Here is a 26,189-nt window from a genome sequence, read left to right as displayed (position 1 = left end):
GTAAAATTAAAAATATGTTTTAAGCAATGATTTAAAAATGATTAATGTGCCAGCCTGATCTCCTCTGGCAGAGAATTCCAGAGCTTCAGGGCCTCGATGGCAAAAGTCTGGTCTTTAGTTACCAGCCTTGATCTAGGGACGACTGGTGAGGGAAGATCTCAGGTCACAACTTGAAGCACAGGTAGTCAGAAGCTCAGCTATATAACTCTTAAACTAAACCATGCTGAGCTTTAAAGGTTATTAAAAGAATCTTAAAATCAATTCTGAAGTTAACTGACAACCAGAGGAGGGAGGTGAGAACTGGGGTTCTACCCCCTTTTTAATTCTTGGTGTCACAGACTCAACAAGGTGCTGAAACATTCCTCAGAGATGTTGGTCCATATTGACATGATGACATCACACAGTTGATCCATGATGAGAATCTCCCGTTCCAGCACATCCCAAAGGTGCTCTATTGGACTGAGATCTGGTGACTGTGGAGGCCATTGGAGTACAGTGAACTCATTGTCATGTTTGAGATGATGTGAGCTTTGTGACATGGTGCGTTATCCTGCTGGAAGTAGCCATCAGAAGATGGGTACACTGTGGTCATAAAGGGATGGACACGCTCAGCAACAATACTCAGGTAGGCTGTGGTGTTTAAACCATGCTCAGTTGGTACTAAGAAAATCTCCCCCACACCATTACACCACCAGCAGCAGCAGCCTGAAGCGTTGATACAAGGCAGGATGGATCCATGCTTCCATCTGAATGTGGTTTTTCCAATCTTCTATTGTCCAGTTTTGGTGAATTGTAGCCTCAGTTTCCTGTTGTTAGCTGACAGGAGTGGCACCTGGTGTGGTCTTCTGCTGCTGTAGCCCATCTGCTTCAAGGTTGGACAAGGTGTTGTTGCTTCAGAGATGCTCTTCTGCACACCTTGGTTGGAACCAGTGCTTATTTGACTTCCTGTTGCCTTTCTATCATCTTGAACCAGTCTGGCCATTCTCCTCTGACCTCTGGCATCAACAAGGCATTTTGGCTCACTGGATATTTGCTCTTTTTGGGACCATCCTCTGTAAACCCTAGAGATGGTTGTGCTGAAAATCCCAGTAAATACTCAGACCAGCCCGTCTGGCACCAACAACCATGCCACGTTCAAAGTCACTTCAATCACCTTTCTTCATCATTCTGATGCTCCGTTTGAACTTCAGCAGCTCGTCTTCACCATGTCTACATGACTAAATGTTAATGAGCTGATTAGCTATTTATGTTAATGAGCAGTTGAAACTGTGTGTACTTAATAAAGTGGCCGGTGAGTGTATATTAAAATGTGCACCTTTCTGCTCTTCAGGGGCGTGACATCAAATTCTGGGCCCTTTGAATACACAGTCTCTGTGGACCCCCTGCCCTCCTCTCTTGATCCATGGATCTCTCACGCACCTTTTGATTTTTTTTCTTTACAAAGTCAGTTTGCTTTCTTTCCCTTTCCTTCCTTCCTTTCTTTTCTTTTTTGAATCAAGGGTGTAGGTTTGCATATGGACAGTAGGGACACGTTCCTACCAATATTTGAGTGAACTTGTTTGCATAATTCTCATTCTAACAATTGTGTGCACAAAAACCACAAATCGTGTCTTGTACTGATTCAGTAAAGGACAGTGCGTTTAATTTTATGAATAAAAATCAGAATCTGCAACCACAACCAGATATATATATATTTCATATATATATGTGTCAGGTAAATGCAGTGGTAGCGTTTCCCTCTGAAGTGTCCATATATGTTGGCTATCTTTTAAATGTGCAGACAGTTTTGAACGTGAGCAGAAATCTTGCTGAAACACCTGTGAGCTGTTAAAGGTCAGGGGTTTATGAATTCATTAAAATGAATTTATTTAGCATTTATGTGTACAGATGCCACTTGCACATTTGAAGAGGTTATTCCCCAATCAAAAGACAGAAAGTAGGTTGGCAGAGTAAACTATGCCTACATGTGTGACTCAGCAGGGACAACATTAAATGAGAAAAGTTGATCTGCAGGAGACAAGAAAAAAATGACAGCAATCCAGAATGCCTGAAAGCCTCACGGCATTTTATTATATTCATTATATTCCATATTTTGAATCACTTGTTTCCTAAATTTAGTGTTTTTCTTTACACCACCAGACTTCCCTCCTTGCCTATGTAGGAATGAAACCTATGCCCTTGTTTTGCCACTGCCTCTCCACCCGTTTCCATTTCCTGTGTATTATTTCCGTGTGTATCACAGTCATTCATGCTTATCTCTCCACGAGTGATTTATGATATTAGCGACCTCTTTCCTAAAAAAAACAACAAACACCTGATTCATTCCATTGTTTTCTGATTGAGACCCTACAGCTGGTTCCTCTCCTAGAAATATTCCTCTGCTTGATTAACCTCTCAGTAAAAGTTTGTCATGTTCCCGCTCTGAGCAGAAATCACAGTAGACCAGTCAAATGCAGGTCACTCACCTATTTAGTGGATGCTTAGTCTTATTTCATTCATATTTGTACAGCAGAGTCAAAAAATCAAGTCTTGATTTTATAGATTTTTGAAGCTTTGTTTTCCCCTTTGTGTTTGTAGTTTCTCTCATGCTATTGTTATGCACCTGAACACTAAGGCTAATTCCTTGTATGTGTAAACCTACTTAGCAATAAACCTGATTTTGATTCTGTCGACAGAAAGATGACTGAAACATTATTCTTTAAGGACTTCATGTGTGAAAGTCCTAATCAGTGGCATAAGGTAGTTTCAACAGGCCCCAGTGCACACCATTATGGCGGGCCCTATGCCATGCTTATTATTTGTGATGTGCCTAAATTAGCTACCGTATGATGTCATCGTCACATGAACCCAGAAATAGTAATTATATATATGAGGAGGACAAAAATACCCCAAAAAAGGAATTTTTATATCTTCTTTATAGTTTATGTAGGGTAAGCTAATATTTTATATTTTATAATATATATTTTTTTAGATTGCTACTGGCTATTTTACAAAAACCACGATGGAGATGTCTTTGCCCTTTCAAAGGCGCATAAAGCACCATTTTTAATCAAATTAAGTTGTTTGGTTTTTTTTAACACAGGCATATTTCTAAGGTAGCAAGAGTGGTGCTTGACTGTCATGACATGTCAGCTTCATTGAAAGCGTAGCTGCAAATTAAAGCAACAATAGATGTAAAACACACAGAGACATCTGTGATCAGCTCCCTAATTTAATTTCAACAATTCTTTCAATCTTTTCCTCTTTTCCAATTTCTCGTTTTATTTTATGGGAGTGATCAGTGTAAATGCACTTGTCCTTTAAACTCAATAAAAGATAAAAGCTAACAAAATAAAAACACCCGGTACGTTCGTTAAAGCCGTATCAGTTTGTAGAACAAGTTTGTAGAACAGTTTTGAACAGTTAGAACAAGAGGCTGCACTGCAACGTGCAAATCACTCCTTCTTGTGGCTGCCTGCACTTTCCCTGTCCTCGCGGCTGCAACTTGCGCTCTTTTCATCTACTTCATTGCCACTGCTGTAAACAATTTAAAAACTACAACACCCATAATTCATGTAGGAACTGCTGCAGCCAATGTGCAGCCGGCGGGATCTGCAGGACGACTCAACCACCATGATCAGTTTTAATCAGTTTTATCAGGCAGTAACTCCTCCTGACTCTGCTCTGGTGTAAGTTTCGGGACAGTTAAGGCAGGATTCGGGATTCGGGACAACTGCTTGGATTTCAGGACTGTCCCGAATTTTTTGGGACGTCTGGTCACCCTACTGCACAGTCTATATTTAGGCCTAAATATGAGACCAAAACTACATTAGATAAGACTATTTCTTTAGCCACTGAGCTCTTTAGCAGAAAGGCTTCATAACTGTTTGTGTTATTGTTTACTAGTGCACAGTAAATATCCTTTGTTCTTTCAACTTTGGGTTGTGTGCTAACGCTAATGTGCTAACTGGCTCACTAGCGTCCTGAATCCGTCTTGCCGCTCTACTGGGGTCAGCCCTATGTTCCCACATTTCTAGGACATTTTCAAAATTAGGTCATGTGTTCCTACTTTTCCCTTCAGTTTAAGCCCTATCCTCCCACAAGGGTTAGGGTTAGGGGGCATAATACTGTAGGTTGGGAATAATTGGTTACCAAACTGGGAGAAAGGGGGATAAAATCTGATACAAATTTATAAAAAAGCAAATGTGGAAACATAGGGCTGTGGGAACACGTTCTGCGATGATCTGTGCCAAAGCAAATATGTTCATATCTGATATTTTAATAACCTTTTCATGTTGTTTGACATCACTGGAAGCACAGAGGCATTTTGTGACTCACTGTTGTTGATGTGTGATCTGATTGCATCAAACATGACGTCACAGTGTGTTTCCTAACATAAAGGCGTTCGTTGCCCGGTGCCCAGAGACCACCAAACACTGAGCTGCAGGATGAGGAACGTGTGTGTGTGTGTGTGTGTGTGTGTGTGTGTGTGTGTGTGTATGTGTGTGTGCCTGCAAACGTTGAAGCAAGGGGAAGTAAAGTTTATCGTTCTACCATTGTTCAGAGTGTGGTATTTCCGACCTTTTAATAAGTATAAATGAGAAAAAAGCAAAAGCAAACAGAGAGCACAAAAGTGGACTTTTAAAGAGGGTGAAATGTTTTACACTTATACCTCCATTTTATGCTACTTTCTCCTCCTCTTTCTCTCCTGCTGTACTTGTTACTGCACTACAGACAGCTTTAGTTACTTTTCAGGTAACAGTTTTTCATCCACTTCCTCTCCAGTGGAATCCATGTATCTCCAGATGTGTTGATGTTGAATGTTTGTGATGAGAAAATTCTCCTCCTTCTTAAACTAAATAAACTTTTTAAAAGTCCAGTGTGTAAGATTTAGGCGCTTTTAGTGCCGTCAAGCTGTGAGGATTACAGATTGCAACCAGCTGAAACTTCTCCAGGTTAGAATCTCTTCAGTGTTCAGGAGGTTTTCACCAGGAGCTGAATTATTATCCACAGAGGTCTCTTCCTCTCCAGAACAAACAGACCAGCTGATTTAAACTGATATAAACAATGAATGAAACTGTTTCATGTTACAAATCAGCATTTCTTCGACATTGTTTTGCATGTCAAAGATGTGCTGCGAGTCCAGCACCTGTTAATACAACCCCTTCTCACAAAGTTGTCGAAAACCAGCGATTGGTCGGTGACTTCCTGCGTCAGAAACCGACGAAAAAAGCCATCCTTTAACGTTGGCATGATACACAGCAGGTCGCTATTAAACAATGAATTTTTGATCCATAGTTATTTTATATTTGTGAAACTTTCCTGGAACAAAGAAAAGCAATATAAAATCTATGACATCACCTGCTAATTTGTGCTCACCTTTTTTCTCTGATAAAGATCTCGATAGTTAAGAGGTTTTCACCAGGAGTGAAATTAGCCACAGAGGACCAGGTGATTTAAAGCAGTAAAAACACTGAATAAAGAAGATTCATGTTACGAAATCAGTGTTTTTCCAACACTGCTTGTCACAGAGGGGCCGCTACATGTGGTGGCTGATGCAAAATCTCAAAAACCAAGTCTTAGGCGATTGGTCAGTGAGTCGGGGCGTCAGACACCGTCACAAAATGCCTTCTTTTCATGACAGCATGATAACGCGGCCGTGTTGCAGTTATTGTTTAACAGCACCTGGCGGCATCAGGGGGAAACATGGTGGGACCACAACAAATGTTAAGAGGGAGAAAAGTTGGAGTAGGGTTGGCGGGACAGATAGAGGATGGGTCCAACCACCAGCGACTTTCACCTGGGAGGCTGGTGTTGGTCTTCCACATGATTGTAAAGCCAAACCCTGTTTCTTTGTCCTAAACCCAATCACTTGTTTGTTGTTGAAGGAAAAAGACATCAGTTCTCTGTGTTTTATTTTGAAAGAGACTGTATGCAAACTGTATATTTCCTGTGAAAACAGAAGTGTATTTTGAAAACAGACAATGCATGTAACAGGCTGAAGTTGACACGGCGTCCCAGAACGTCAACAACCAACACACCCAGGGTACCTTGGACGTCATATGTGGACGTGGACATGTGGAGTCATAATATTATTGATTCTCAGATACATAGCATTGTATTATCAGACCATGCACCTGTCTCTGTCTCCTTTTTCCCATCACCCAACTTATGCAAAACCAAACAGTGGAGACTGAATAATTCCCTATTAAATAACAATGAGTTTGTTGAATCTATCGAAAAAAAGGATTACTGAATTTTTTGAGATTAATTTAGATTCTGTCTCATCGATCTTCACTGTTTGGGAGGCTTTTAAATCCACCTGCAGAGGGTGGGTGATTAGTTATGCAGCTGCTGAAAAAAAGAAACGCTTTGAGAAAAAAAAACAACTTATGAATAAATTTAAGATAATTGAGAAACAGCATATGTCAAACCCTTCTAATCTTGAATTAAAGAGGTCTTTACTTACTACTAGAGTTGATCTTCAAAATTTGTTGCATGAGGAGACTGTGTATGCTCTTTTTCAGCTACGCAGACAGTACTTCGAATCAGGAGATAAAGCAGGGAAAATGCTTGCCCATAAACTCAAGCAGGTTGAGAATATGCAATCAGTACCAGCTGTTAAAGATAACAATGGCACCCTTCAAACTGATACTAATTTTATTAATTTGGCATTTATGCAGTATTATTCCAAACTATATGATTCTGAATTCAAGGCGAGTGATCAGGAACTACATATTTTTTTAATGGACTGGAACTCCCTGCCCTCAATGCCCAAGATAAAATAGATTTGGATGCCCCGCTCACCCAAACCGAGATTCAGATTGCAATTAGGAAACTCTCCTCTGGGAAAACGCCTGGAGAAGATGGTTTTAGTATCGAATTTTATAAACGGTTTGATAAAGCTCTCTCACCAATCCTCTTAATGCTATATCAGGAAATTATTGAAACTGAATTAATGCCACCCTCCATGCGGCGTGCTACCATAACTGTTCTCCCTAAACCAGGTAAAGACCCCCTGCAGATGGATAGCTACGGACCGCTTAGTATTTTAAATAATGATTATAAAATCCTGGCAAAAGTATTAGCTCTGTGTTTGGAGAAAGTGGTCCCTTCTCTAATTCATTTAGATCAAGTCGGATTTATTCCGGGATGTCTCTCTGCCAATAACATGCTCAGACTTTTACACGTTATAACAGCTGCAAATCAGTTAGATACTCCTGTAATTGCTGCATCTTTAGACGCTATGAAGGCATTCGATAGAATTGAATGGCCTTTTCTCCTAGCCACACTCTCCAGATTTAATTTTGGATCTCAATTCATACACTGGGTAAAGGCACTTTATAACACACCAGTATCAAGTGTGAAAACTAATGGGCTGAAATCAGCATTATTCAATCAGCATCATGACGTCCATCAGGGATGTCCCGTCTCGCCTTTATTATTTGTCCTCGTCCTGGAGCCACTAGCCTGTGCTATACGCACTAATAATAATATTACAGGAGTCTCTATTTGTGATTTTAGCTTTAAAATGTATTTGTACGTGGATGATATCTTGGTCACTTTAAGTAACCCCTCAGTTTCATTACCAGCTCTTCTTGATATGGTTGAATCCTTTAGTCATCTCTCTGGGTACAAGATAAACTGGAGTAAAAGTGAAGTGATGCCACTGAACCAACATGCATCACAATCTGATTTAGCTGGAACACCTTTTGTATGGATCCAATATATTATTGACTGCCGGAGGGACCCCAGTGAATAACAAACTGTGGCAACAGCTTGGGGTTCTCACTGTAGGACAGTTATTCAATGATAATGGCATCCGCTCCTTCGCTGAAATGAGAGGTGAATTTAATATTCCAGAGTCATCATTTTTGGTTAATCGTCAAATTAGATCTGTTATTTATAAAAGAATACATGGTAACACTACCCTCTCATTTAAGCATGAATTAGACCGAAGCTTAATACAAGCTGTCACAAAGCGTGGTATAGTCTCTAGCATATATAAACTTCTATCCCTTGCCCTACCTAATCCATACATTTCCACTCAGCAGGCATGGGAGAGTGATCTTCATACCTCACTCACTCCTGAACAGTGGAATAGTATCTGGAGGAGGGGTACATTATCATCCAGATGTGTGAGATATAGGACTATACAATTTAAAATATTGTGTAGCGCATATTTGTCCTCCTTTCACTTGTCTAAAATGGGTAGAAATTTATCAGATAATTGTTGGCATGGCTGTGGAGGGCGTGGAACTTTTATACATCTTCTATGGGACTGCCCTGCAGTTAGGACTTTTTGGTCTGGAGTTGTTAATGTTTTAAGACATTAAAACATATTAGAAGTCAGAATATCTGCCTGTCCTATCACATGCCTTCTTGGTCATAGACCTGACCATATAAAATCAAAATCTGTGCATGTCCTTCTGACTATGGGCTTCCTTGCTGCAAAGAGAATCATTCTCATGAATTGGAAGACTCATAAACCTTCTTGTTTTGCTTTGTCTGGATGGCTCAAAGACTACTTGGATTTATTAAGTATGGAACGTGCTACTAACTTACTTCTGGACTTTGATAAAGGATTACAAGGACACTGGGATACTGTACGTGCTTTTATTGACTCAAACAGACATTATACTAATATGATTTTATAATACCCTAAAACCATGCTTAATTATGATTTAAAGCCTTTACCAGGTACCATACATGATTTGTAAACCTGTGCATATGTATATATGTATATGGTCGTGTCTATATATGTGTATATGATCATATATGTATACATACAGTACAGGCCAAAAGTTTGGACACACCTTCTCATTCAATACGTTTTCTTTATTTTCATGACTATTTACATTGTAGATTCTCACTGAAGGCATCAAAACTATGAATGAGCACATGTGGAGTTATGTACTTAACAAAAAAAGGGGAAATAACTGAAAACATGTTTTATATTCTAGTTTCTTCAAAATAGCCACCCTTTGCTCTGATTACTGCTTTGCACACTCTTGGCATTCTCTCCATGAGCTTCAAGAGGTAGTCACCTGAAATGGTTTTCCAACAGTCTTGAAGGAGTTCCCAGAGGTGTTTAGCACTTGTTGGCCCCTTTGCCTTCACTCTGCGGTCCAGCTCACCCCAAACCATCTGGATTGGGTTCAGGTCCGGTGACTGTGGAGGCCAGGTCATCTGCCGCAGCACTCCATCACTCTCCTTCTTGGTCAAATAGCCCTTACACAGCCTGGAGGTGTGTTTGGGGTCATTGTCCTGTTGAAAAATAAATGATGGTCCAACTAAACGCAAACCGGATGGGATGGCATGTCGCTGCAGGATGCTGTGGTAGCCATGCTGGTTCAGTGTGCCTTCAATTTTGAATAAATCCCCAACAGTGTCACCAGCAAAACACCCCCACACCATCACACCTCCTCCTCCATGCTTCACAGTGGGAACCAGGCATGTGGAATCCATCCGTTCACCTTTTCTGCGTCTCACAAAGACACGGCGGTTGGAACCAAAGATCTCAAATTTGGACTCATCAGACCAAAGCACAGATTTCCACTGGTCTAATGTCCATTCCTTGTGTTTCTTGGCCCAAACAAATCTCTTCTGCTTGTTGCCTCTCCTTAGCAGTGGTTTCCTAGCAGCTATTTGACCATGAAGGCCTGATTGGCGCAGTCTCCTCTTAACAGTTGTTCTAGAGATGGGTCTGCTGCTAGAACTCTGTGTGGCATTCATCTGGTCTCTGATCTGAGCTGCTGTTAACTTGCCATTTCTGAGGCTGGTGACTCGGATGAACTTATCCTCAGAAGCAGAGGTGACTCTTGGTCTTCCTTTCCTGGGTCGGTCCTCATGTGTGCCAGTTTCGTTGTAGCGCTTGATGGTTTTTGCGACTCCACTTGGGGACACATTTAAAGTTTTTGCAATTTTCCGGACTGACTGACCTTCATTTCTTAAAGTAATGATGGCCACTGGTTTTTCTTTAGTTAGCTGATTGGTTCTTGCCATAATATGAATTTTAACAGTTGTCCAATAGGGCTGTCGGCTGTGTATTAACCTGACTTCTGCACAACACAACTGATGGTCCCAACCCCATTGATAAAGCAAGAAATTCCACTAATTAACCCTGATAAGGCACACCTGTGAAGTGGAAACCATTTCAGGTGACTACCTCTTGAAGCTCATGGAGAGAATGCCAAGAGTGTGCAAAGCAGTAATCAGAGCAAAGGGTGGCTATTTTGAAGAAACTAGAATATAAAACATGTTTTCAGTTATTTCACCTTTTTTTGTTAAGTACATAACTCCACATGTGTTCATTCATAGTTTTGATGCCTTCAGTGAGAATCTACAATGTAAATAGTCATGAAAATAAAGAAAACGCATTGAATGAGAAGGTGTGTCCAAACTTTTGGCCTGTACTGTATGTGTGATTATGTGTGTGTGTGCGTGTATGGTCGTGTATGTATGTGTATATGCGACCATGTTCGTATGTATACGATCATATATATGATTTCATAACATTGTACACCCCCTTCCCTCCCCATCTATCCTTCTAATTTATTACTGTCTTATATTGGGGTTTTTTTTGTTTTTGTTTCTTCACTTTTTTATTTCTATTTTGATGTGTTGGTATGTCTGCTTTGTTGTTATGTGTTTATAATTAAAAAAATGTAATTATAAAAATATGTGGACATGGAAAGTCCATGACCAAACGTGGACATGTGACGAGGTCACAGTGAGAATGTGCTGGTTAATATGTGATAACGTAAGATCCACATGTTCAGGAGGTTTTTACTGAGAGCTGAATTATCCACAAAGGTCTCTTCCTCTCCAAAATAAACAGACCAGCTGATTTAAACCAGGAAAAATTCTTAATAAAGTAGTTTCACTTTAAAAATCAGTGTGTTTGCCACGCTGCTCATTGCCCACTACACAAAAACATGAATGTCTTTATGTAGAGCCAGTGTCTGGTTTGTCCACTCTGGGCTACTGTAGAAACATGGCGGTGCAACATGGCAATCTCCATGGACGAGGACCTGCTCCCTATGAAGATATAAACGTCTCATTCTAAGGTAACAAAAACTCAACATTTCCTATTTTCAGGTGATCATACAGTAAAGAAAACAGACTGATTGTATTATATTCCATTCCTGCCAATTTATGCCCCTAAATCTGACACACTGGAGCTTTATGTTTATGTCTATGTCTTCATGTCTGCCAGTGATACGTGACTTGTGGCTCATGGGCCAAGTCTAGCCTGCGACAGGGTGTCAAGAAAAAAACTTAAAGTGCATAAGTCCTTAAAAAAGCATCACAGTGGAGCTTGTTTACCAAAACAAAAGTGCCAGAGGAGGATCCCTGACTCCCACACAGAGGTCCAGGCAGATTATTTAGATATTCAGTAATCAATTGGCCTCGATCGTGGATCCTCCTCCCACTGGTGTATTAAAAGGTCACAAATGATTTTAGAGACAAAAAATTTGTTTCTCTGAAAGAAGCTGGTGAATGATGAACTCCCAGCACGTACATCCTGCACACACCTAAATTATGACTGCTTTTGATTGGTAACTTTTACTCACCTACTTTTATTGTGCTGTTTCTTGCACTGAGTTGCACCGTTTTTAGTCTTTAGGGGAAACGTAAATTTGTTTTTCTTCATGCGTGGAACTGCACAATGAAAATGAAGTATAAAGGAAATCTGAAATATAGTTTTTGAGACGTTTCAGTTGGGACTGATTATCAGACGAGAAGCAAACTACAGTCTTTTCTGAACTTACAAGAGGTGAGTGTTTGATTTACTGTGGAATATTCACAGAGCAGAAGGCGTGTTAGACCTATGTTTACACTTTGTTTGGCTACTGATCATGGATGCTGTTAAGCGGTACTCATTTTTACGTTTGTGCAAACGCTTTAGCGACATTTAGGAGTAGCTCCACTTCACTGTCAGTCCACAAATGAACCTCTCGCCATGTTTACTGTTTTGAAAGGAACAGGAAGTCGCGCGTCTTATTCGTTGTTGTTGTTGTTGTTGTTGTCGATTCTGAGGATTCTTATTGGCTTGCATGGCTTCATCCTTTTCCCTACACTGCCGCCCATAGGTATGGCATAGTTATGATGGCGCTCGACAGCGTATTTATCCGGGTTCATGTAAATGACAAAATTTTTGAAAAGGATGTTGTGTGCACGATGTTATTATTGAAAACGGAGGGGGGGAAATATTCGTTTCTCTAAATATCCAGCTATGTGTAAACGTGGTGTTAGTCTTGTTTGCTCCACCCTCCCTCCACACTCTCGTTGTCAACCAATCCCTATTTCCCTCCTTGTTCCTGTGTCCACCTGCTCCAGCTGTTTCTCGTTCTTGTGATTAGGTTTCTGTGTATATATACCTGTGTGTTTCTCTTTGTCCCTTGTCAGTTTGTCTGCGTTCATTCCTGTGCTCATCCCCTTGTTCTTGGTGTCTTTTCCTGCCTGGTGTCTTCTGTTCTGTTTGGATTTTTTATCTGACATTATCGTATTATCGGTCCTTCTGTCTTTTGGACTTTCTGTTTCCTGCCTGTTCTGGATGTTTTATATCAGCGTTAATAAAGCTCGCTTTTTGTTTTAACCTCAAACACTGAAATCTGTTTTAATCAACCCAACTTCCAGAATAAATGTTTGTATTGTATCTTTCTGCAAACCACAGATATGTTTCCTTTGAATGTTATTATGTAGCAGATATATCAAAACTTTGTCTCCATAAAAAACTTTTCGTGGCACCGTACCGGCAGGAAACGCAGCAATATCTCAGTCAAAAACATTGTGATCACTCCAAGAGAACTCAGACCACCTTCGCTTCAAGTCCGTGGTGTGGTTCACTTAACCTTTGCCATTGTATTCAGCCCTCTAGATCACATGTTGCTGACCTGGGACGCATGAACGAACAAATGAAACCACATCGGCCTGTCAAACAGCAACAGCCTACAGCACAGACACACTGAGGTTCTCCTCCTATTTTACGTTCAGTTTAATACAGGCTATAGTGTGAACAGGAGGAGGGCTGAGGCCCCATCAGAGCTGAAGTGGACCAGAAAGAGAACTGAGTCCTTTTTCAAATGAACTGACAATATGAACACAAAAAGAACCCCTTTTCTGTTGGTCCACTTTCTGGTCCACTTCAAGAGAACTGAGTCTGGTTTGTTTAAAAAGGACCAAGTGTGAAAACACCCTTAAATGAAGCCAGTGACTCAGACAGTCTTATATGCTCGGGCAAGTCATTCCAGAGCCTTGGGGCCCTGGTGGTAAAAGCTCTGTCCCCTTTGGTCCTTTGTCTGGACTCGGGGACAAGCAGAAGACCTCTGCCCGAGGATCTCAAACTACGTAAAAGTTCATAAGGGACTAACAGGTCTGACATGTAGTCTGGAGCCATGAAGAGCCTTAAAAGTAATTAATAAGATTTTAAAATGGATCCTGAAACGAACAGAGAGCCAATGGAAAGGGTGTTTTTACATTTAGTCCTTTTTAAACAAACCGAACTCAGTCCTCTTTAAGTGGACCAAAAAGTGGACCGACAGAAAAGGGACTCAGCTCTTTTTGTGTTCACATTGTCAGTTTATTTGAAAGAGGCCTCAGTTCTCACAATTCAATTCAGTTCAATTCAATTCAGTTCAATTCAGTTCAGTTCAATTCAATTCAATTCAATTCAAATGGCTTTATTGGCATGAGGTAACACTGTACATATTGCCAAAGCAAGTGTTTGGAATTCAAAATAATAACAATAAAGGAAAACAATATTTATAATAAATTTGTTATAATCTATACTGTTGGTAATACTGTATGTATAATATGTATAACTATGATTGACTCCATCACAGTCATAGTCACATTCAATCAATCTCAGTAAAAACAACAATAATAATAATAACAGTAATAACAAAAAAGAAGAAAACAACAAACAACAAATATGTGTGTCACTTCCTGTCTCTCAGTCTATGGCAGGCACAAAGATTGTGGAAGCTTGTGTTGAAGTTGTGTGTGCATGTGTGTGTGTGTGTGTGTGTGTGTGTTGATGTTGATGTTGATACGAGAAATAAATGAATAAATAAATCATTAAGAATTAAACAGTTAAAAACAATTAAAAAGAAGTAAATAGTGAGTTGTGTTTCTCAGGTTCCACTGGCTGTCCTCAGGTCGTGACATGAGATGATGAATTTAGCTGCAATGTTCTCACATTTGGGTATTTCCCCAAGAAAATATGGGAGTTTCTCCATGTGTGTCATGTTTTCAAATTCAGGGTGTATTTGTATTATTTTGGGAAAGTGTTCATTTCTCAGAGCCTGGTATTTGGGGCATGAGGTGAGGAAGTATAGTTCTGACTGGACCTCTTGTCTGTCACAGTGGGAGCAGAGTCTCGCCTCCTCTGGCAGCCAGCTCTGTCTATGCCGACCCTTCTCTATAGCTAGGCTGTGTTCACTGAGTCTGTACATAGTCAAGGCTTTTCTTAATTTAGGATCTTTTACTGTGCTCAGATAATTTGCTAATGTGAAGTTTCTTTTTAGGGTCAGATAACATTTGAATTTACTCTGTGTTTTAGTTGTTTCCTTCCAGTATGTGATATAAATTTCTTTTTGTTGGTTGATAATTTGGTTTGGTCTGATTGGCTTGGTGTTGTGGTCCCGAGGCTGTCCGGGGCATGTTAGGTTGTCTGGACAGAGCCTCAGGACCAGCTGGCTGAGGGGGCTCTTCTCTGGCTTCAGCTCTTGGCAGGTTAGGGCTTTGTGATGGTATGTCTGGGGGTCACTGGTTTTTAGGTGATTGTAAAATTTAATTGCTCTTTTTTGTATTTTCAATATGAGGGGGAATTGGCCGAGTTCTGCTCTACATGTGTTGTTTCACTCTGGTCATCTTCAGCTCTGACGGGGCCTCAGTCCTGTTTCTGTTCACACTGTATATAATATATACTGACATAGTTTTGTTTTTACTTTGACTTTGCGCTGCAGTACCTTCTGTGGACCAAACTACTCCTCGTCCTACGTCCTTGTCAGCGTTACAGGCCGATGTGGTATCATCTGTTTTTTCAAGCATCCCAGGTCAACAGCATGTGATCTAGAGGGTTAAATACAACGGCAAAGAGCAAAGTGAACCTGGAGTGCTTTGTGTTCACAAGGCACAGGTTAAGTGAACCGCACCGCAGACTTGAAGCGAACCGAGTTTTTGGTCTTGAACGTGTCCTGTCTCCCCCAGCTGACACACCATCCACCCTCCCCTCCACCTCCTGATCCCAAAGCTCAAACAATACATCACTTTTGCATGTCTCATACAAACAAATATTTCTAGTGTTACATATTCATGGTTTGCATAAACTTTTCTCTAAAACCACGTGACCTTTTAATACATTACTGGAAGCAGAGTGAAATTTTAGTGACTCACTTTTGTTGCTGCTTCTATCTGACGATGGAGGCCAGCTGATTAATGCTGAGACATGACATCACAGTGTGTTTCCAAAAATAAAATGCTCAAGTTTGGTTGTTAGGGAAGCTGAAAACAGGCGTCCTGGTTGCTAAGGTGTGGGTCCAGTGAAGTCACCCAGAGACCACCAAACACTGAGCTGCAGGATGAGGTGTGTGTGTGTGTGTGTGTGTAAGAGAGAGTCTACATGTCATCATCACATGACTCACACAGTAGAGCTTTAGAGGCTGCCCGCGAGGAGTGACTGGATGAAAAAGCGCTAAACTGGGGGTTAGAGGGGGGAGAGAGGATGTGACTCAGTATACAAACTGTGGGAGATCCTGCAACTTGAAACACCACCTAAATCAACAAATCCAATGTGTTATTTTCAACATTTGTGATTGTGAGCTCCTCTCTGTCAAAGCCAGAAACCAGAGAAGTAACAGGTGTTCTTCTTTACTGATATATTTGGACTATCTTAGGTCACTAGAATAACAGATGATGATGCAGATGACCCAAAATGCAGCAGCACATCTGCTCACCAAGACTAAACATCAAGGTCTCATTCTAAGGTAACAAAAACTCAACATTTCCTATTTTCAGGTGATCATACAGTAAAGAAAACAGACTGATTGTATTATATTCCATTCCTGCCAATTTATGCCCCTAAATCTGACACACTGGAGCTTTATGTTTATGTCTATGTCTTCATGTCTGCCAGTGATACGTGACTTGTGGCTCATGGGCCAAGTCTAGCCTGCGACAGGGTGTCAAGAAAAAAACTTAAAGTGCATAAGTCCTTAAAAAAGCATCACAGTGGAGCTTGTTTACCAAAACAAAAGTGCCAGAGGAGGATCCCTGACTCCCACACAGAGGTCCAGGCAGATTATTTAGATATTACTTATTAGTGTTTGTTTATTAACTGTCCCTGGGCCTCCTGGTGTTTTGCAGAAGGTTGAGTATTCCTCAAACTCAAGCACTTTCGTTTTAGGAAACACACTGTGATGTCATGTTTGAGGAATGTTTCAGCAGTAATCAATTGGCCTCGATCGTGGATCCTCCTCCCACTGGTGTATTAAAAGGGCACAAATGATTTTAGAGACAAAAAATTTGTTTCTCTGAAAGAAGCTGGTGAAGTTGACTTTTACAGTGAAGTGAACTCCCAGCACGTACATCCTGCCCACACCTAAATTATGACTGCTTTTGATTGGTAACTTTTACTCACCTACTTTTATTGTGCTGTTTCTTGCACTGAGTTGCACCGTTTTTAGTCTTTAGGGGAAACGTAAATTTGTTTTTCTTCATGCGTGGAAGTGCACAATGAAAATGAAGTATAAAGGAAATCTGAAATATAGTTTTTGAGACGTTTCAGTTGGGACTGATTATCAGACAAGAAGCAAACTACAGTCTTTTCTGAACTTACAGGAGGTGAGTGTTTGATTTACTGTGGAATATTCACAGAGCAGAAGGCGTGTTAGTCCGCTACCGAAGCAACCGGGCTAATGAGGTTTCACCTTTGTCATGATCCTGGGTTTTTGTTAATATTCAGTTATCTTGTGGACTTTGTTTTGGGGTTTTCTGGTTGTGTTCTTCCTTGTTTTGTTATTTATTCATGTTCAATTTGTTTCCTGTTTTGTTCGGTTGATTCTCTCCTCATGTGTCATGTCTGGTTTTACTTCCTGTCTTTGTGTGTTTTCCCGCCTGTTTTCTATCACACCTGTCTTCATCAGTCTCGTTAGTCCTTCCTGTTCCCTTAGCTTCACACCTGTTCTCTATTATACCCCGTTTACACGTAGGAAAAACGCACATATTTTCATGCGGTCTGGCCTCTTGTTTACACACAAACAGAGTTTTTTTCACGGAAAACGATCATTTGTAAAAACTCTGGCCAAGGTGGAGATTTCTGAAAACGCTGTTTATGTGTTGCCGTCTAAACTGGGTGAAACGGGGTTTTAGGTTCTGAAACGTCACAGCATGTGCCAGCAAATGCTTGACCTCATGTGAGCGACCTATGTTTACACTTTGTTTGGCTACTGATCATGGATGCTGTTAAGTGGTACTCATTTTTACGTTTGTGCAAACGCTTTAGCGACATTCAGGAGTAGCTCCACTTCACTGTCAGTCCACACAAACAAACCTCTCGCCATGTTTACTGTTTTGAAAGGAACAAGAAGTCGCGCGTCTTATTCGTTGTTGTTGTTGTTGTTGTTGTTGTCGATTCTGAGGATTCTGATTGGCTTGCATGGCTTCATCCTTTTCCCTACACTGCTGCCCATATGTTTGGCATAGTTATGACGGCGCTCGACAACGTATTTATCCGGGTTTATTTGTATGAAGCAGCAGCACGTCTGCTCACCAAGACTAAACATCGAGATCATGTTACTCTGGTTTTCAAATCTCTTCATCGGCTTCATGTTCATTTCTGAATTCATTTTAAGATTTTGCTTTTAGTTTTTAAATCTCCTCATGGACTGGCTCCTGACTGTTTATCTGACATGTTGGTCAGATACATTCCCTCTACATCCCTAACATCCTCAGCCTCAGGCCCACTAAATGTCCCCTGGGGTAGAACTAAGAAGTTTGGTGATGCTGCGTTCAGTGTCTCTGGATCAGCTGACAGCTTCTCTTTTTAAACTTGCATTTTTGTAATTCCTATTCAATGAATTGGTATCAAACCTAATTAGTATTATTTGTGTGTGTGTGTGTGTGTGTGTGTGTCTTTTATCTGTATTTTCTCATTTGATCATTTAAAGTACTTTGAGTACTTGCTGTATGAAGTGTGCCATTCAGATAAAATATTATTATTATTATTATATGTCAACAATATATACATATTTATACACATATATGTCAATATACATAATGTCTCCAATCATATATGTTTTTACTTTATATGCACATATATATTTCATACATTCAATGTAAATGCATATATTACAGGTGTATCAGCATATAGGCAGGTACAGGTGAGGGAAACAGGTGAGGAGGTGAATGAGAGAGTCCACTGACTGGGACCAATGGAAACAGTCTGAGGCCATCTGGTGGATGGATGGGGAATGACAGGTCCACAGAGTTCCTGTGAAATGGCTGGTGGACCTGAGTCAATCAGTCAATCAATTTTATTTATAAAGCCCAATATCACAAATCACAATTTGCCTCACAGGGCTTTACAGCATATGACATCCCTCTGTCCTTATGACCCTCACAGCTGATCAGGAAAAACTCCCCAAAAAACCCTTTAACGGGGAAAAAAACGGTAGAAACCTCAGGAAGAGCAACTGAGGAGGGATCCCTCTTCCAGGACGGACAGACGTGCAATAGATGTCGTACAGAACAGATCAGCATAATAAATTAACAGTAATCCGTATGACACAATGAGACAGAGAGAGAGATGCAGGTAATGACAGTAGGTTACAACAACATTAATGAAAGTAATAATATTATAGTTATAGTTCTGGCTACTGTGGTACAATATGTTGAAAGTATGTATTAATATCTGGCAGTATACATGTAAAGTAAGTAAGTAAACTTTTATTTATATAGCACCCTTCATAGTACGCGTACACAGAGTGCTTAACAGTACAAACAATAAGACCACAGTTCAATCAGTCACAATAAACGTGCAACTGAAACATTCTAGAAAACATACACACAGGCATATGGCAATGCAAGGTCAGTGCATGTAGAAGCATGTAATAAAATACATAAATAAATAAAAATAACAATAGAACATGATCACATGGCACTGCAAAGCCGGAGGAAATAAGGTGGACAAGCTATACGGCCTAACACTCAAAAGCTAGTCTGTACAGGTGAGTCTTTAACTGACCCTTGAAGCTATTTACTGACAGGGCAGATCTCAGACCCAGGGGAGTGCATTCCAAAGCCTAGGGGCCACTGTCCCAAAGGACCGGCCCTCCTTTGTCTTTAGCCGGGTCTGAGGCACTGACAGGAGGCCCTGGTCAGATGATCTCAAGGACCAGCTGGGGGTGTGGTGGTGAATGAGGTCGCAGATGGAACTGGGGGCTTGGCCGTGAATGGCTTTGAAAGTGAGCAGCAGCACCTTGTACTGGATTCTGAACAGGACGGGTAGCCAGCGCAGGGACGCGAGTATGGGTGTAATATGGCAAGACTTTTTTGACCTAGTAAGTAATCGGGCAGCTGCATTCTGTACAAGTTGAAGGCGGGTGATGGATGACTGATTGAGACACGTGAACAGTGAACTGCAGGAGTCGAGCCTGGATGATATAAAGGCATGGACTGACATTTCTAGTTCTGAGTGGGACACAGTGGAGCGGAGTTTAGCAATGTTTCTCAGATGGTAAAAACAATTGCGACACAGAGACTTGACGTGTTTCTCTAGATGCGTTGACTGGTCGAATTGAACACCAAGATTCCTTAAGTTAGCGTGGACGTTGTTTTTGAGGGGCCCCAGATGTTCTTGTACCCTGGCTGTGACACTGGCAGAGACAATGACTAGGACCTCGGTCTTCGCAGCATTTAATTGCAGGAGGTTGTTGGCCATCCAGCTCTCATGTGTGACAATAGTCATATGTGTATAACAACAGTAGAAGTATGACTAATGACTAATGATGGCAGCAGCAGCAGGAGGCATCTGGCAGGATCTGAGAGAGTCTGGAGACAGAGACAGAGACAGGGACAGAGACAGAGACAGAGGCGGGACAGGGACAGAGACAGAGGCGGGGACAGAGACAGAGACAGGGACAGGGACAGAGGCGGGGACAGGGACAGAGGCGGGGACAGGGACAGAGACAGAGGCGGGGACAGGGACAGAGACAGAGACAGACGCAGAGACAGGGACAGAGACAGAGACAGAGACAGAGGCGGGGACAGAGACAGAAACAGAGATGGGGACAGAGACAGAGGCAGAGACAAGGACAGGGACAGAGACAGGGACAGGGACAGGGACAGAGACAGAGACGGGGACAGGGACAGGGACAGAGATGGGGACAGAGACAGAGGCAGAGACAGGGACAGAGACAGAGGCAGAGACAGGGACAGAGACAGGGACAGAGACAGAGACAGGGACAGAGACAGAGACAGAGACAGAGGCGGGGACAGGGACAGAGACAGAAACAGAGACAGAGACAGAGACAGGGACAGAGACAGGGACAGAGGCAGAGGCAGAGACAGAGACAGGGACAGAGACAGGGACAGAGACAGAGACAGGGACAGGGACAGAGACAGGGACAGGGACAGAGACAGAGGCGGGGACAGGGACAGAGACAGGGAGAGAGACAGAGACAGAGGCAGAGACTGGGACAGAGACAGAGGCGGGGACAGGGACAGAGACCGAGACAGGGTCAGAGACAGATACAGAGACAGAGACACAGGCAGAGACAGGGACAGAGACAGAGACAGAGACAGAGACAGGGACAGGGACAGAGACAGAGACCGGGACAGAGACAGAGACAGGGACAGGGACAGGGAGAGAGATGGGGACAGAGACAGAGGCAGAGACAGGGACAGAGACAGAGACAGGGACAGTGACAGAGGCGGGGACAGAGGCAGAGGCAGAGGCAGAGGCAGAGGCAGAGACAGGGACAGGGACAGAGACAGGGACAGAGACAGGGACAGGGACAGAGACAGCGAGAGAGATAGGGACAGAGACAGAGACAGCGAGAGAGATAGGGACAGAGACAGAGAGAGAGACAGAGGCGGGGACAGAGACAGGGACAGAGACAGAGGCAGAGACAGGGACAGAGACAGAGACAGGGACAGTGACAGAGGCGGGGACAGAGGCAGAGGCAGAGGCAGAGGCAGAGGCAGAGACAGGGACAGGGACAGAGACAGGGACAGAGACAGGGACAGGGACAGAGACAGCGAGAGAGATAGGGACAGAGACAGAGACAGCGAGAGAGATAGGGACAGAGACAGAGAGAGAGACAGAGGCGGGGACAGGGACAGAGGCAGAGACAGGGACAGAGACAGAGGCGGGGACAGGGACAGAGACAGAGGCAGGGACAGAGACAGAAGCAGAGACAGGGACAGAGACAGAGTCGGGGACAGAGACAGAGATGGGGACAGAGACAGAGGCAGAGGCAGAGACAGGGACAGAGACAGAGGCGGGGACAGGGACAGGGACAGGGAGAGAGATGGGGACAGAGACAGAGGCAGAGACAGGGACAGAAACAGGGAAGAGACAAAGACAGGGACAGGGACAGAGACAGGGACAGTGACAGTGACAGAGGCGGGGACAGAGGCAGAGGCAGAGGCAGAGGCAGAGACAGGGACAGAGACAGAGACAGGGACAGGGATGGGGACAGAGACAGGGACAGAGACAGAGACAGAGACAGAGATGGGGACAGAGACAGAGGCAGAGACAGGGACAGGGACAGAGACAGAGACAGGGACAGGGACAGAGACAGAGGCAGAGAAAGGGACAGAGACAGAGGCGGGGACAGAGACAGAGACAGAGATGGGGACAGAGACAGAGACAGGGACAGGGACAGAGACAGGGACGGGGACAGGGACAGAAATAGAGACAGGGACAGAGACAGAGACGGGGACAGGGACAGAGACAGACGCAGGGACAGAGACAGGGACAGAGACAGAGACAGGGACAGAGACAGGGACAGAGACGGGGACAGAGACAGAGGCAGAGACAGGGACAGGGACAGAAACAGGGACAGGGACAGGGACAGAGACAGAGACAGAGACAGGGACAGAGACAGCGAGAGACATAGGGACAGAGACCGGGACAGAGACAGAGGCGAGGACAGGGACAGAGACAGAGACAGAGACAGAGGCGGGGACAGAGACAGAGACAGAGACAGAGACAGAGACAGGGACAGGGACAGAGACAGCGAGAGACATAGGGACAGAGACAGAGACAGGGACAGAGACAGAGGCAGAGACAGCGAGAGAGATAGGGACAGAGATAGAGACAGAGACAGGAACAGAGACAGAGACAGGGACAGGGACAGGGACAGAGACAGAGACAGAGACAGAGGCAGAGACAGGGACAGAGACAGAGGCGGGGATAGGAACAGAGACAGAGACAGAGATGGGGACAGAGACAGAGGCAGAGACAGGGACAGGGACAGAGACAGGGACAGAGGCGGGGACAGGGACAGAAATAGAGACAGGGACAGAGACAGAGACAGGGACAGAGACAGAGACAGAGACAGAGGCAGAGACAGAGGCAGAGACAGGGACAGAGACAGAGGCGGGGACAGAGACAGAGGCAGAGACAGAGGCAGAGACAGGGACAGAGACAGAGGCGGGGACAGAGACAGAGGCAGAGACAGGGACAGGGACAGAGACAGGGACAGAGACAGAAATAGAGACAGGGACAGAGACAGAGACAGGGACAGAGACAGGGACAGGGACAGAGACAGGGACAGGGACAGAGACAGAGGCAGAGACAGGAACAGAGACAGAGTCGGGGACAGGGACAGGGACAGAGACAGAGACAGAGACAGAGACAGGGACAGAGACAGCGAGAGAGATAGGGACAGGGACAGAGACAGAGAGAGAGAAAGAGGCGGGGACAGGGACAGAGGCAGAGGCAGAGACAGGGACAGAGACAGAGACAGGGACAGAGACAGAGACAGAGGCAGAGACAGAGGCAGAGACAGGGACAGAGACAGAGGCAGAGACAGAGGCAGAGACAGGGACAGAGACAGAGGCGGGGACAGAGACAGAGGCAGAGACAGGGACATGGACAGAGACAGGGACAGGGACAGAGGCGGGGACAGGGACAGAAATAGAGACAGGGACAGTGTTAGAGACAGAGACAGGGACAGAGACAGGGACAGGGACAGAGACAGGGACAGAGACAGAGGCAGAGACAGGAACAGAGACAGAGTCGGGGACAGGGACAGGGACAGAGACAGAGACAGAGACAGGGACAGGGACAGAGACAGCGAGAGAGATAGGGACAGAGACAGAGACAGCGAGAGAGATAGGGACAGAGACAGAGAGAGAGACAGAGGCGGGGACAGGGACAGAGGCAGAGACAGGGACAGAGACAGAGGCGGGGACAGGGACAGAGACAGAGGCAGGGACAGAGACAGAAGCAGAGACAGGGACAGGGACAGAGACAGCGAGAGAGATAGGGACAGAGACAGAGACAGAGACAGGGACAGAGACAGAGGCGGGGACAGGGACAGAGACAGGGACAGGGACAGAGACAGAGACAGGGACAGAGACAGAGGCGGGGACAGAGACAGAGACAGAGATGGGGACAGAGACAGAGGCAGAGACAGGGACAGGGGCAGAGACAGGGACAGGGACAGGGACAGAGACAGAGACATGGACAGAGACAGAGGCAGAGACAGGGACAGAGACAGGGACAGAGACAGAGGCGGGGACAGGGACAGAGACAGAGACGGGGACAGGGACAGAGATGGGGACGGAGACAGAGACAGGGACAGGGACAGAGATGGGGACAGCGACAGAGATGGGGACGGGGACAGAGACAGGGACAGAGACAGGGATGGAGACGGGGACAGAGACAGAGACGGCGACGGGGACAGGGACAGAGACAGGGACAGAGACAGGGATGGAGACGGGGATGGGGACAGGGACAGAGACAGAGGCAGAGGCGGGACAAGGACAGGGACAGAGACAGAGGCGGGACAGGGACCATTTCCCTCAGTGGAAACAAAGCTTTGATTTACTTTAACTTCACAGATAAGAAACAATAAATTGTGAAGACAATAAAGCCTCCACACACTGTGTGTGATTTATCCTGGCTGAAATATGAGCAGAAGAAAACTCTACTTGTCGCCAGGCTAATTTATACAATAACAATAACACATAGAATAACGTTAGCATGTTGTATTTATTATATATGTATATATTAGCATGTTCAGTATAAGACAGTTGTTTTGTCAGTGAACCTTGTGAGTTGTAATGGAGCCAAATTTTGTAACGTTACCTTTGTTAAATGTTGCTGTTGTCCCTGGTTTTATATGAGAAGAGGAAATCTAGGATAGCCGCTAAGCTAATTTATACAATGTAAAATGCCATAGGCTTGTGCTAATAACGTTAGCATGTTGTATTTGTGGGGAAAATGTGTCCAGATAAAGACAAGTGTTTGTCTGTGAATGCTGCGAGTTATAGTGAAGCTGATTTGTGTTTGAAATTGTCTCCATTAAGCCATGTTCAATGTGTGTTTAATATTTGTTTAATGTGTGTTTAACGTGTGTTTAATGTTTGTTTAACGTGTTTTTAATATTTGTTTACTCGTACTCTTACTCGTCGTCCTCCACTTATCTGGGTCCGGGTCGCGGGGACAGCAGCCTCAGCAAAGAAGCCCAGACAGTCCTCTCCCCAGCCACTTCCGTCAGCTCTTCCGCGTGAACCCCGAGGCGTTCCCAGGTCAGTCAGGTGATGTAATCCCTCCAGCGTGTCCTGGGGCAGCCCCAAGGTCTCCTCCCGGTTGGACACACCCGAAACACCTCCCAAGGGAGGCGTCCGGAAGGCATCCTTACCAGATGCCCGAACCACCTCAACTGGCTCCTCTCGATGTGAAGGAGCAGCGGCTCTACTCCAAGTCCCTCCCGGATGTCCGAGCTCCTCACCCTATCTCTAAGGCTGAGCCCAGCCACCCTGCAGAGGAAACTCATTTCGGCCGCATGTACTCGCAATCTCATTCTTTCGGTCACTACCCAGAGCTCGTGACCATAGGTGAGGGTTGGAACGTAGATCGACCGGTAAATCGAGAGCTTCGCTTTTTGGCTAAGCTCCCTCTTCACCACAATGGACCGGTTAAGTGCCTGCATCACTGCTGACACTGCCCCAATCCGCCTGTCAATCTCCCGCTCCATCCTACCCTCACTCATGAACAACATCCCGAGATACTTAAACTCCTCCACCTGAGGAAGGACCTCCCCCCTGACCTGGAGTGGGCAATCCACCCTTTTCCAGCTGAGGACCATGGCCTCAGACTTGGAGGTGCTGATTCTCATCCCAGCCGCTTCACACTCGGCTGTGAACCGTCCCATCAAGAGCTGGAGGTCACTGTTCGATGGAGCTAGGAGGACCACGTCATCTGCAAAAAGCAGGGACGAGATCCTCCCGTCACCGAACCTGACACCCTCCACCACTCGGCTGCGCCTAGAAATTCTGTCTATAAAAGTTATGAACAGAACCGGTGACAAAGGGCAGCCCTGGCGGAGTCCAACCCTCACCGGGAACAGGTCCGACTTACTGCCGGCCACGTGAACCAGACTCGTGCTCCTTCGGTACAGGTCCAGGATGGCCCTTAGCAAGGGGCCACCAACCCCATACTCCCGGAGCACCCCTCACAGGATGCCCCTGGGGACACGGTCGTAAGCCTTCTCCAAATCCACAAAACACATGTGGACTGGTTGGGCAAACTCCCATGCCCCCTCCAGCACCCTGATGAGGGTAAAGAGCTGGTCCACGGTTCTGCGTCCGTGACGAAAACCACATTGCTCCTCCTAAATCTGAGGTTCAACTATCGACCGGACCCTCTTCTCCAGCACCCTGGAGTAGACCTTACCGGGTAGGCTGAGGAGTGTGATCCCCCTGTAGCTGGAACACACCCTCTGGTCCCCTTTCTTGAAAATGGGGACTCCAGAGGCACTGCCCCTGATGTCCACGCAATGTTGCAGAGGCGTGTCAGCCAGGACAGCCCTACAACCTCCAGAGCCTTGAGATATCCAGGACGAATCTCATCCACCCCCGGGGCTCCGCCGCCTCGGAGTTGTTTCACTACCTCGGCAACTTCTGTCCCAGAAATTGGGGCAGAAGTGTTTGAAATTGTCTCCATTAAGCCATGTTTAATGTGTGTTTAA

Source organism: Epinephelus lanceolatus, chromosome 2, assembly GCF_041903045.1.
Source record: "Epinephelus lanceolatus isolate andai-2023 chromosome 2, ASM4190304v1, whole genome shotgun sequence".
Classification (NCBI taxonomy): Eukaryota; Metazoa; Chordata; class Actinopteri; order Perciformes; family Serranidae; genus Epinephelus; species Epinephelus lanceolatus.
This window is presented reverse-complemented; position numbering follows the sequence as displayed.